Below are 14,494 nucleotides of genomic sequence, written 5' to 3' on the forward strand. Positions count from 1 at the left end.
CAGGTCGGTAACTAATTTTGGATAAATCACTTAACCACTCTGAGCTTTAATTTCCTGATTCATACAGTGAAAGTAAAAATTGTGCCTTTCTCCAGGCTTGTGGCAAGAATTAAGTAAAATACATCTTAAGTGTTTGCATTTAATAATAATAATGATAATTCTTATTATGTGAATGTGATAGATTTCAGCTGACCTGTATTAGGTATTAAAATGATTTTCTATTACTTTTCAAAACATAAATTCTGTTTTGTAAAAAGCAGGAAGGAGAATGGAAATACAAATCGCAGCAGGAGAAATTAAGTTTGGCCCTCCTCTTCCATCCCCCTCGAGTGGAGGTGGTTCACTCTTTTATTTCTGTGTAGCACTTAATCAGGACATGACACTGCACTCTCCTAGTTCTTCCCTGCTGCTTGCAGATCATATCTTCCTCAAACTTGGGCAGATGTGGCATTCTTTACCTTTTTCACATCTATTATCCGAGGACCTCATCATCACTCCCCAACCTTTAGTTGGATACCCGTTTCCTAGTCCATCTTTCCACCTGGGTGCTGTGCATGGATGTTATTTAAAGTTCCAAGTATACAGCCTATCTAGTATCCCATTGTAAATCATGTAGAGAATACTATATGTCATAGAAGTTTTTCCAAAGGAAAGAAAACAAAGATAAGATGTTCAATTGAGAGCATAACTATGCTAACTTTGGAATAGATAGATAAATGGAAAGACAGTTAGATGGATAGATAGGTAACATATGGATAAGATATTAAAATAATAATAGTATATCTTTTAATACATGGTTTATTAATGTGACTGAAATTTCTAAATTAATCATGCTCTGGCCAGCCTAATCATATGATACGGACATAACCAGAATGAAAGTAAGCAAGGTTCAATTTATATATGCAAAATTATGATGATAGAAAAAAGGTGGAATATAGTGAATTTTCTGGATATTAGGTAAATGGTGTCTCCAATCTAACTTCATGGCTGAATTAAACTCTTTAAGAAATTATTTCATTATAAGGTAATTTTTATAGGTATAATTTTAATTAGACAAACAGTTGGGAAAAAAAACATTCAAAAATATCTCTAAGAAATACCTTTTGTTTAAAAAAAGAGGTAATGAATATTGTTATATACGTTTGTGGCCTATATTGTTCTATCCCTGTTTGTTTAGCTGCCTGCTGAAGTAAGCACTTAAAAGCATCAGTGACAATTATTCTTGCATCCACATTAAACCCTGTGTTATACTGCCTCATATAAGTGATAAACGATTCAAAATTATGGACCTTTAATATATAGCTAGTTAGAATTGTCTTGCCTCAGTTAAGAGTTCTCAAGTTGAGTTGAAATCACAGCAGCTGTTGTAGGATATAGCTTTACTTGTATGCTTTACTTGCATCATCTGCCCCATTTGGCTAAGGAGCAGGGTGGACAGTTCTGCCACATTTGGGTCCCAGCCATTGAACCATAATGACTGTCCATGGCTCCACCTGGACAGGGAAGCACATTTGCAGCCCTGCCCAACTGCTGAATACAGCATCCCATCCCAGCTGGCTAGAAAGCCTGACCAAAGCATGTGGGCAGCCAGAGAGCCCATCATATGGTGACACTTGAGCAAGTTATCAGGCCGGCTCTTCTGTCCCCCTGTTTCCAGCCAGTGGCATGTCCCTTGATCTTAGAGCATGAGCAGTGGCCTAACCCAAATAGAGAAACTGATAGCAAACCCCACCTGCCCAAGGATGCTACTAGCTGACCCATTCAGAACTCAGAGCTCAGCTGGAGTCTGGAGGACAAGACTACTTACTCAAAGTGCAAATACCAATGCAAGGAATCAAGGGTCACAAAGAATCAAATAGACATGAAACCAACAAAGGAAACTAACAAAGCTCTTTTGGTAACCAAAAGAAATCAGGGGGAGCTATACTAACATCAGACAAAATAGACTTAAAGAGAAAAATAGTCAAAAGGGACAAAGAAAGTCATTGTGTAATGATAAAGGGGTCAATCCATCAAGAAGATACAACAATTGTAGGTATTTATGTACCCAACATCAGAGCACCTAATATATAAAGCAAATACTAATAGAACTAAAAGGAGAAATAAACAGCAATAATAGTTGGAGACTTTAATACCCTACTCTCAACAATGGATAGATCATTTAGACAGAGAATCAATAAGAAATAACACTATAGACCAAATGTACCTAACAGATATACGGAACATTTCATCCAACAGCAGAATAATTCATATTATTCTCAAGTGCACATGGGACATTTTCTATGATAGATCATGTTAGAGGACAAAATAAGTCTTAACAAATTTAAGATGTTAGAAAATATATCAAGTATCTTCTCCAGTCACAACGGTGGAAAATTAGAAATCAGTAACTGGAATAAACCTGGAAAATTCACAAATACCTGGAAATTAAGCAACACACTCCTTAACAAACAAAGAATCAAAGAAATCAAAAGGGGAAAAATAAATATCTTTAGACAAACTAAAGTGGAAACACAACAAAACTTACAGAATATAGCAAAAGCAGTTCTAAGAGGAGAGTTTCTAGCAGTAAGTACATACATTAAGAAACAAAAAAGATCTCAAATAAATGACCTAACCTTACACCTTACAGAACTAGAAAAAGAATGAACTAAACCCAAGTTAGCAGAAGGAAGGAAATAATAAAGATTAGAGCAGAAATAAATAAAATAGAGAACAGGAAAACAATAAAATAGATTTAGGAAACTAAGTTGGATCTTGGAAAAGATAAAACTGACAAGCCTTTAGCAAGACTAACTAAGAAAAAAAAAAAGAGTACCCGAATCATAAACAAGAGAGGAGACATTACAGTCAATACCACACAAATACAAAGAATCAGAAGAGATTACTATGAACAACTATATACCAACGATTTAATAACCTAGAAGAAATAGGCAAATTCCTAGAAACAAATAACCTACCAAGACTGTGTCATAAAAAATAGAAAATTTGAGCAGACTAATAATGAGTTAAGGAGATTGAATCAATAATCAAGAACTTCTCAGTAAAGAAAAGTCTAGGACCAGATGGTTACAGTGGGGAATTTTACCAGATATTTAAAGAAGGGTTAAAGCCAATCCTTTTCAAACTCTTCCCAAAAAAATTGAAGAGGAGGGAACACTCCCAGACTCATATTAGGCCTGCATCACCCTGATATCAAAGCCAGATAAGGACACTACAAGAAAAGGGAACTCCAGGCAAATGTTCTTGGTGGATATAGATGCAAAAATTCTCAGTAAAATACTAGCAAGCCAAATTCAGCAGCACATGAAAAAGATCATACCCCATGATCAAGTGGGATTCATCTGTGGGATGCAAAGATGTTTCAACATATGTAAATCAATAAATGTGATACATTACTTTCATAGAATGAAATATTAAAATCATATAATCATCTCAATAGATGGAGAAAAAGCATTTGGCAAAATTCAACATCCATTTGTGATAAAAACTCTCAACAAATTGGTACAGAGGTAACATACCTTAACATAATAAAGGTCATATATAACAAGCCCACAGCTAACATCATACTCAATGGTGAAAGGTCAAAACTTCTCCTCTAAGATCAGAAACAAGACAAACATGCTCACTCTCACCACTCCTATTCATCGTATATTGGAACTGCTAGCCAGAGTAATTGGGCAAGGAAAAGAAATAAAAGGCATCAGTATTGGAAAAGAAAAAGTAAAATTATCTGTTTGCAGATGACATAACTTTATATATAGAAAATCCTAAAGACTCGACCAAAAAACTTTTAGATCTTATCAATGACTTCAGTGTAGTTGCAGGACAAAATCTACTTACAAATTAGTAGCATTTTTATACACTAAATACCAATTATTTGGAAGAGATATAAAGAAAACAATCTCACTTACAATAGCATCAAATACAATGAGATGCTTAGAAATTTAACCAAGGACATGGAAGATTTGTGCACTGAAAGCTGTAAGATACTAATGAAAGAATTGAAGAAGACAGAAATAAACGGAAAGATACTCATGTTCATAGATTGGAAGAATTGTTGTTAAAATGTTCATATTATTCCAAAGCTATCTATAGATTCAGTGAAATTTCTGTCCAGATTCCAATGGCTTGTTTGTTTGCTTTTTACAGAAATAGACAAAGCAATCCTAAAATTCTTATGGAACAAAAGTTGCAAATAGCCAAAACAATCCTGAGAAAAAAGAACAAAGCTGGAGGCATTACATTCTCTGATTTCAAACTATATTACAAAGCTCTAGCAATCCAAAACAGTATGGTATTGGCTTAAAAACAGACATATAGATCAATAGAACACAATAGAGAGCCCCAAAATAAACCCACATATATATGGTCAATTAATTTATGACAGAGGAGCCAAGCATATACAATAGGCAAAGGGCAGTCTTCAATAAATGGTGCTGTGAAAACTGGAAAACTAGATGCAAAGGAATGAAACTAGACCCCTATCTTACACCACCAACAAAAATTGACACAAAATGGATTAAAGACTTACATGTAAGACTTGAAACAACTAACTTCTAGGGAAAAAAGCTCATTTATGTTGGTCTTGGCAATGATTTTTTTGGAAATGACACCTAAAACACAACCAACAAATGCAAAAATAAACAAGGGAGACTACAGCCAACTAACTTCTACACAGTAAAAGAAATTATCAGCAAAATGAAAAGCAACCTATGGGATGGAAGAAAATATTTGCAAACCACCTATTTGATAAGAGGTAATAATATCCAAAATATTTAAGAATTGAAGAACTCATACAACTCAAGCACACCAGCAAAAATAATCTAATAGAAGAATGGGCAAAGGACCTGAATAGACATGTTTGCAAAGAAGATGGTCAAATGACCAACAGGTACATGAAAAGGTGCTCAGCATTGATAATCATCAGGGAAATATAAATCATAACCACGATGAGATTTCACCTCACACCTGTTAGAATGACTATTATCAGAAAGACAAGAAGTGGGCACCTGGGTGGCTCAGTCACTAAGCGTCTGCCTTTGGCTCCGTCCTGGTCTCAGGGTCCTGGGATCAAGCCCCACATCAGGCTCCCTCCTCAGGAGTGAGTCTGTTTCTCCCTCTTCCTCTTTCCCTCTGCCTGCTTGTTCTTATTTTCTTTTCTTTAAAAAGGAAGACAAGAAGTAAGTGTTGGTGAGGAGGTAGAGAAAAGAGAACCCTTGTGTACTGTTGGTGAGAATGTAAATTGATGCAGCCATTATGGAAAACAGAACAGACCTTCAAATATTTGAAATATGACTACCATAATATATATGATCCAGAGATTCCACTGGTATATATTCAAAGGAAACAAAATCACTATTTCAAAGAAATATCTGCACCTTCATGTTCATTGAAACATTATTTATAATAGCCAAGACATGGAAACAACCTAAATGTCTATATACAAATGAATAAAGAAAATGTGGTATCTGTTCATATATACATATATATGTATATATACACACATACATATATATACATAATGTGACATATAATGTATGTATATGTATATAGAGGTGTGTGTGTGTGTGTGTGTGTGTATAATGTTTATATATAATGGAATATGTTACTCAGCCATAAAAAGGAAGGAAATTCTGCCATTTGTGACAACATGGATGAACCTTGAGGTATTATGCTAAGTGAAATAAGTTAGACAAAGAGAAATACTGTGTGATTTCATTTATATATGGAATATTTAAAAACCTAACTCATAGAGACAGGGAGCAGATTGGTGGTGGTTAGAGATGGGGAGTTGGGGGTTGGGGAAATGGGTGAAGGTGATCAAAAAGTAGAAACTTCAGTTATAAAGTAAATAAATTCTGGGCGATGTAATGTACAGTATGGTGACTTAGTAAACAATACTATATTATATATTTAAAAATTGTTTAGTGCTAAGATTAGACTTTAAAAGTTCTCATCTCAGAAAAAAACATTTGTAACTGTGTGGTGATGAATGTTAACTAACATATTGAGGGAAATATTTCCCAATATATACTTAATCAAGTCATTGTGTCATACACCTTAAACTTATATAAATGTTATATGTCAATTTTATCTCAGTAAACCCTGGGTGGGGGAAAGAAAAAGGGCATTGGGTGTCCAACCTAAGTTAGATGAGTTAGGGAGGGAAGGCCTCTAAGGTAATTATATTGAGGTGTGACCAGAATACTAAAAAGGAGGTACTCAGAAGTTTGGAAAAAAGTGTTCCAGAAAGAGGGGGGGAAAGTTCCAAAGCCCCAATTTTGAGGAAATTAAATAATAAAGTTTAATAACAAATCTCTTATGGGGCAGAATTATGAATAAGAACAAAGGACAAATCCATTATAGACAAATGGATCTGGAATGAATTCCCATTACCTGAAATATGTTGTTGAACAAATTAGTTAAACTCTCTGCTCCTCAGTTTCTTCATTAGCAAAATGCAGATAATAAGTGCCTAATAAAGCTTTTCCAATTATTAAATGAAGTTATATATGCAAAGAACCTTGCTGATAATAGGCACTCAGTAACTTTTTATTCCATACTCTACTGAAATTACTTAACCAAATATTGACATATTATCCCTTTAATTCATGAGATGCTGTTCCAAAATAAGATTGAGAGAGAGAGGGAAATTGATTTGTTTCCTTATGGAGAGGAATTAGACTATTTTGTATAATCTAGTAGGAGAAAATAAAATTTTGCCTTCCAAAAGAAAAAAATCTGAATCTTTCTGTCTTAATTTTTTTTCTAATAGCTTATTAATGAATATATAGAGAATGGTAATATTAAAGAAACATTACATATGTGATTATCTGTTACTACTGCAATCTATTTCTTTATGTATTAGACAAAACTCAGGTTCTTACTTGCTTCAGTCAGATTTTTGAGGAAAATTTTTACATTCAGGAGATTCATTTAATTAGTGAATATCTAAATATAGGAGTGATCAGAACCTGAACATTGTATAGAGAGTGAGAAAAGCATAAGAGGGATTGAAGGAGAGGGAAATACCATATAGAGGATGCTAGGGAATAAACATGGAGAAATGTATTGCCTTCATAAATGTATTTTAACTGGGGTCAGGAAATACAGTGCTTATCAAATGCTAATTTGATTTAGTACCAAACAGATGTTAATTACAGTGGAGTGTGTGTGCATGCACATTGGAGAAGGGGGCTTAGTTCTCCAAAACTGTTTCTGGTTAAAACAAGGGTTCTCATAAATAAAAAATAAAATTCTTAACAAGGAAGAAATTCATTATGTTGCATAAGGGAAATTGTATTTTTTCTTCAAGGGAAAATGAATTTTAAATGTAACATAAAAACAATAATTTAAAAGATTCTGGGGAGCCTGGGTGGCTCAGTAGGTTAAGCGCCTACCTTCCTCCTGTTCATGATCTCAGGCCACTGGGATCTAGCCACCCCAGAGGACTCCCAACTCAGACGGTAGTCCACTTCTCCCTCTGCCCCTCTCCCTACTCAAGGACTCACACACGTACTCTCTCTCTCTCAAATAAATAAAATCCTTACAAAAAAAAAAAAAGATTCTTATTTCCAAAATGCTTAAGTGACTTGTTAGGTACATTGTTCAGTTAAATTTTTTCAGTGTAACTTTTTTAGATGAGTGCTAATATATGTACAAGTCAATTATTTTTTTTTAACAGATCAACATTTTTCTGTCATATTGATTTCTATTTCACCTCTTCGTAGGGTTGTTCCAATTAATTGGTAGGTAGTATGAGTTGTTAAACAGGGAATTTTATCATGCTAATAGACTGAAGTGGTGGATAGAGGTATAGTACCCACAGAACACTGATTTTGTTTGTGTGGCCTTGTTTTAGAGAAAAGGAGGTGCTATAACTTATTTTTAAGATACAATACAAGCCAAAGAAAAAGTAAACGAGATATAAGAGGTACAATAAATGCATATGGATAGAAAGGTTGAGAAAGAGGCAATAAGAAATAGGGAAAGAAAATCTTTCAGGTATTACTCACCTGAATTTCACATTTACTGATTAATAGCATGTCAGTGCAAGAAATGCTTGAGGTTTCCACTTTTATTCTGCTCAGCTCCATTTGTCCCAGTTCAAATTTCAATCTCCTCAATATTCTCCATTTGACTTCAAAATAGAAAAAAAAAATTCTCTCTCAAAGGCTTTCTATTCACAACCATAAATTTAGCTTTAGGACTCTCAACTTTCATAGCTTTCTTTCATTTTTTTTAAAAACATTATCATATGATAATTGTAATGAAAATAAATATCTGTTTGCTTATCACATCAGTTTTCAGTAATTGTGACAGCAAATTACTTTGGAAAGAGAGAAATTATTAAACTGTTAAAGTGGTCAATTTAGTGGAAAAATTGTTCCAACACCTATTCTTTATACAGAAATCTTATTAAAAATGGGAAAATAAATTAACTGATCATGACAGTATAATGAAAATGAAATAACTTAAGCATTATATACTTTGTGTGCTGTGTATTCTTATTGTCTTGAGTCTGCTGCCTGAGGTTTTTCAACAAATACAGCCTTGTCAGCCAGGGCCAAAAATTTCTCCATTTGAGGAAGTGTGATCATGTTAAAATGTTTTACTGGTTTTACCCCCTCCTCATTTTTATGATAACCTAATATCTAATAATATACAGATCATAAAGAATGGGGTAGAAGAAACAAATGTATTTGGGAAATCTATAATGGGTTTAAATGAGGGAGCATATGTAGAAGGAATAAAATTCAGAAATTCAGAAATAAGAATTGTTACTGGACAGTAAATGTTAACCTCAGTAAATGTTAATCACAATTAATACACATTACTTGACTTAAACATTGTCCAACTCCCCCAGTATAAAGTCCATGTATGGGCTTTAATTTTGCTGCACCACTGTATTCTCAGCATATACAGTACTTTCAATAAATAAGCTATTGGATGTTTTACTCTTTAGAAAAAAATGGCAAAAACACTAGCTTCTTGGATTTGGGGGGTACATATACGAACATTGATTGGAGTGTACATTAAAAAATATTCAGTTTTATCTGTCTTGGGAACCTGTTTGTTTCTGAAGTCAGAAACCAGTCTTTGCCAGTCGGAGATTTGGTGAGCTAAAGTGGATTTAATTTTTACTTACAAAAAGGCAAAATCAAATAGGGAAGTGAAGCAGTCATAGAATATATCATGACTGTATTTTGAATAGAAGTGCTCTTTTTGCTTAACATCTCCAGGTAATTGTTTATACTTTCATATTTATTTTGTATGAGTAGGAAAAGCTGCAAGGTGTCATCACCCACCCATGTGCTGAAATCCAAAACTCTAGAGGCCTACATGTCTCTTGTCTTCCCTATACTCTCAGTTCAGCCATTCCAGCTTTAAATTTCTTGAATCTATTCAATTTTTTCATCTCTGTGGCTAGTTCACAGCACCATTACTTTTCTCCTACATAACCACAGTGACCTCCTTCCTTGTTTTTGCCCTCCGCCTCAGTCTTTCCTCCACATAGCATCCTGAGTGATCATTTTTTAAAGTCAATCCAATTATGCTTTCCCCTGTTTCAAAGACTCAGGTGCCTTCCAATTCCCCTTAGAATAATATTCAAACTTCTTAACATGGCCTATGAAACTTTATATAATCTGCACCTCTCTTAGCTCCTAACAGCGAACTCTAACACACTGTATTCTAGTGACTGGCCTTTTCTCTATTCTGCAAGAACACAATGTTTTTCTCACCCCAGGACCTTTGTACATGGTGCACCCTTTGCCTGTATACTCTACTTCCCAGCTGTTCACATGCCTGGTCACTTAGAATTCATAGTCCTGTGAAAAGTCTTCCCTGACAGTCCGGTATAAAGAAGCCTCTCACACCGATTTATTCTCTGGTCCAGGGGTTGGCAAACCGTGGCTCCGGGTTCAGCTGCCTATTTTAGTAAATATAGTTTCATTAAAACACAGCTATGCTATTTGTTTGCGTATGACTGCTTTTGCACTATAACATCAGAATAGGATGAGTTGGTGAACCACTTTGGTGAACCATAGTGACACAGACCAAATGGCCCACAAAACCTAAAATATTTACTTTTGGGTCCTGAAGTAAAGACCTGATTGCAGAGACTCATTCTGGAGATGTTAGAAGAAAGAGAAATAACCTTTGTTGGTGCAAATCATTGAGGGGTTTAATGTTATCACAGCCCAACTTAGCCATAATAAATTGAGACAAAGAATACGTAGATTATATTGTAGATAAAAATGGAATGGTTTTTAAGTCAATGAAATAAGTCGTCTTTAGACTAGGTAGAGGTATTTCGTTGTTACAGCCTAGGGTGTTCAGTGTTTCTTTACTAACTGTTCTTTCACATCTCTTGTGATTGGGAACAGATGGCTGCAATGATTTTCAGATGATGTTCTATGATCTGGGAAGAAACATTGAGCAATCTTTAATCGTCTTGAAATTCTTAAGAAATAATTTGTTATTTATTGGAAAAAAATGAGCCGCAAGGTATTTTTTCTTCAAGTATGACTTAACATAGAAAGTAACCATGATTAGGGCAAAGTATCAAGTGAGACCAACTGCAATTCAAGTATTCTGATTTCAAGTGCATTTTCTTTCCTATCAACATGGAAAGATCTGTGTTCTGCAAAACTATAAGTTTTGAATGTTAAGCAGTTACGGAATAAAGGATCAGAGACAAAATTTTGCAGTAGAATGTTACAACATTCAGATAGGTGTATGTAAAGTTGAAATTGTAATTTGAGGTAAAAATATTTAGTAAAAGTCATTAAAGCTTTACTCCCTATTATCTTAATAGTTACTCTTTTGATGGAAATATAGATCTAGTACTATTTAAAGATTTTTTTTTTAATTTATTCATTTGACAGAGAGAGAGAGATACACAGCGAGAGAGGGAACACAAGCAGGGGGAGTGGGAGAGGGAGAAGCAGACTTCCCGCCAAGCAGGGACCCGATGTGGGGCTCGATCCCAGGACCCTGGGCTCATGACCTGAGCCGAATGCAGACGCTTAATGACTGAGCCACCCAGGCGCCCCTATCTAGTACTATTTAAAAACATAAGATTATTCCTTTTATTTAATATGGTTTTTCTTACCATATAAACAGTAAGTGGAGTTAATTTAAAATATGAAGAAAAAATATATATGAACTTTACCACTCAGAAATTATTAATCACACTATATTATTTGGGACTAGTCATTATAATAATGTTTGTCTATATGATATCCACAGCTGTATCTATCAAAGGTTTTATAAAATTTAGATCACACATTATAGTCAGCTTCATATCATGGATTTTTTTTGTCATTATGAGTGATTTCTATTTCTTAGCTATTCTTAGAAAATATTTTATTAATATAATTGCAAATAGAGATTTACTGAAACATTTTAGACAATTTTTTGTTTATATATTTGTTATTAAAAGAGCTATTAAATTCATCCTTTTTTGAAATTATGCAAATGTTATTCACATTATAAACATAATTGAATGATTAGATAACTGATGCATAGCAACAGATTGCTTTTTATACCAAATTTTTACTCTCATGTTAAATATGCATGAAAGTGCTATCTTAATATATGCTCACTAGAAATGTTACCTTTTTTGTTTTTTTTATTTTGCTAGTTTTATAGCAAAATTCTCTTTATTCTAATGTATATTCTTTCAAATACTTTTATTGATTTGTTATATGGAATTCATCAAATACTTAAGTTTTCTTGTAATAAAGTCTAATTCTGGGTTTTCTGGTCTGTCTCATGGTTTATACTAAACCACAATAATTTATGTAATGGATCCTTTCTTACGTATTTGGATTATTTCTCCAATGATAGTAGCCAAATGATAATGGTAGCTGAAGTTTCTTGAGTTCTTAGTATGTGTTAGTTACTCTGCCCAGCAGATCAATTTATGTCTCTGGTGCAGTGCCTGTCAGTGGCTGTTGCTATTTGCTGAGGCTCTGCTCTAGGATATTACCTTCAGTCTTCTCCAAATGTCTTCTCATTATGGGAATCAGAGGGTGTAACTGTCTGGAACATGATCTCCTTATGATGGAAAGCAGAAGGGGAGAGTTGGCAGGAACTTGCCTTGCCCCTGTAGTCTTTGCTTTAAAGTGGAAGCAATCAGTTTGTCCTATGGCTAACTGCAAGTCATAATAGCTAAAAACATCATCAGTGGAGCAGGGACAACACTGAGGATGTGAATATTTGCAGACAATTTTAACATTCACCATATTCACAGGTACATGCTTCTTCTGTTACTTTGTGGTCTTTGTGAGTTCATTGCTTGATCTTAATCAATGATGCACTTTGGATTAAAATTCAGCTTATCTTTCAGAGGGTTTTCAGAGAGAAATCAGGGAGGATATTATAATAACTTACTTATTATATAGATAACTAATAAAAGCATGGAGGAATTTAATGCAGGCATTGCTAATAATGACTTTCTTAAGTTTTTGTAGCAGGAGAATCTTCCATCTAGTGTGGAAACCCAATGTTTCATATAATAATGACTTTAAAATATAGAAGAAATCATATAACAAATATAATAGCATTTTACATTTAATTACCGTGGTCTAATTTACAGTAATTAGAAATGATTTTACTGTCCATCATGTATTTCTTTTCCATAGTTGTGGCTTTTAAATACTGATACACATGTATATCTTCACTTGAAAAACAGGTATACACAGGTATGCTTTTATATAGCCAGTTATATTTCTTCTTTTCTCTTATGAAACCTTAGGCTGTCTGTTCATTTTGGCAACCACTATGTATCATTTCATGTGAATCACATTTTTATGCAGCTACTTACAGCTATTATGAGGATTACTAAACAAATATGCAAAATCAGTCAGTCATAGTAAAATGAGAAACCCACAAGTTCTCCTGTAAAGGAGACTGGATAGTTTAGTCAATGATAGCAGTTGTCGTTTTACATTGAGTCTTTTACCTTGATCATATATCAGCTAGGTGAAACTTATGTTAAGGATAAACCATTGTTTACCAAGTGAAGAAGTTTAAGGTATTCCAATCAAAGGGAAAGCACATAACAAAAAATGGAGGTCTTGATATTAACTGTATGCTTTAGCAATAGTGCAAAGTTTGTTGTCACTAAGGAACTAAGTGAAAAATTATAATCTGAAGGTCACACATTTAAACCATATTTTCATGGTTTCTGGGTTCTAGAGTCTTAGAAGATTCAGCCTACTTTTGTAAAAGAAGTGTCACAAAGTTGATTCAGTCAAAACAATAATTTGATTAACATTTCTCATTAATTTTTGTCCTGCCATATTCTGTAAGGATACAATTTTATATGTAAAAGAATGTAATGGAATTGTGTTTTCAGGTAGTGAAATTTTCTAGGTACCTACCTTCTAAAGTGTTTTCTTTCTCAGATGTTTGGAATTCCGTGTAGGCTTGGGTATATATGGAAAGGTAAGTAGGTTTTTTTCAGTGTCCAAGCCTTTGCTCTATCAGGGCAGTTCTGTTTATAATCAGCTCGTGTTCCACCAAAGACTTTATTTGACAAAACTGATGACATTGCTAAAAGAATATCATGTGCTAGGTACCCTTTGGCACACAAGACAGAAGTGGGGGCACAACCATGGCCTGCTTTCCCCCTCTGTGAGCTGATGCTGAGAGCTAAGATGAACGAAGCCAACTTTATCTGAATACTAAAATAGTGACAGTACTTCAGGGGCATGGTCATGAGGAAGGGAGAGGCAGTGTGCCGCCTCCGTACACACTCCAGTCTTTGAGCAACTCTCACATGCTCCACCAAGACAGATTCTTAAATGACTTTGTAAGTCCCTTAGGAATCTGCATTAGGTTTAGAGACTACATTAGGCAGCAGCTGCTGGCTACAGCTGAATGATTATCTATTCAAATGGAACCGATTCTAGGGAGGGTGTGAAGGGAGGCCTTCCCTCACAGTGACTGCAAGGAAGACTCTGGAGCCATGGGAAGCCAGGAGAGCTTCAAGCAGTAAGGTTTTATGATGCTGCTTAGCCTTTCTAAAATGCTTCTTAGTAGACAAATGAAAAAAAAAATGTAGCAATGAAAAGATGCTGGGGGAAAAAAAAAAACTCTCCAACATCTAGAAATGATGTAAAGATGATAAAACTTCATTTTTTTTCCAGCGTCGTTTGCTCTCCAACAAATTTTTGTGCTGATGAATGAATTTTGTTATCCTGTAAACTAGATAAGGAGTGAATATGTGAGCACACCATTCATCACAATGGACCTGATCTATAGAAAATACTCAAGAGGGTGTTATGTGATTTTTCTAAGGACCCTTTTAAGAAATGATTTAATTAAAATGAATGATTGCACAGCTGTTGCATACAGCAGCATTTTGAAAAGTGCCCACTTCTGCCTAATCAGCAATTAAATATAGGTAAAGGGAAATGCTACTTTCTTCTTGCTGATCATTTATTCACAGATACCTTTTTACTTGAATAATTGTAGAGAG

The sequence above is a fragment of the Neomonachus schauinslandi genome, chromosome 12, assembly GCF_002201575.2.
Source record: "Neomonachus schauinslandi chromosome 12, ASM220157v2, whole genome shotgun sequence".
Classification (NCBI taxonomy): Eukaryota; Metazoa; Chordata; class Mammalia; order Carnivora; family Phocidae; genus Neomonachus; species Neomonachus schauinslandi.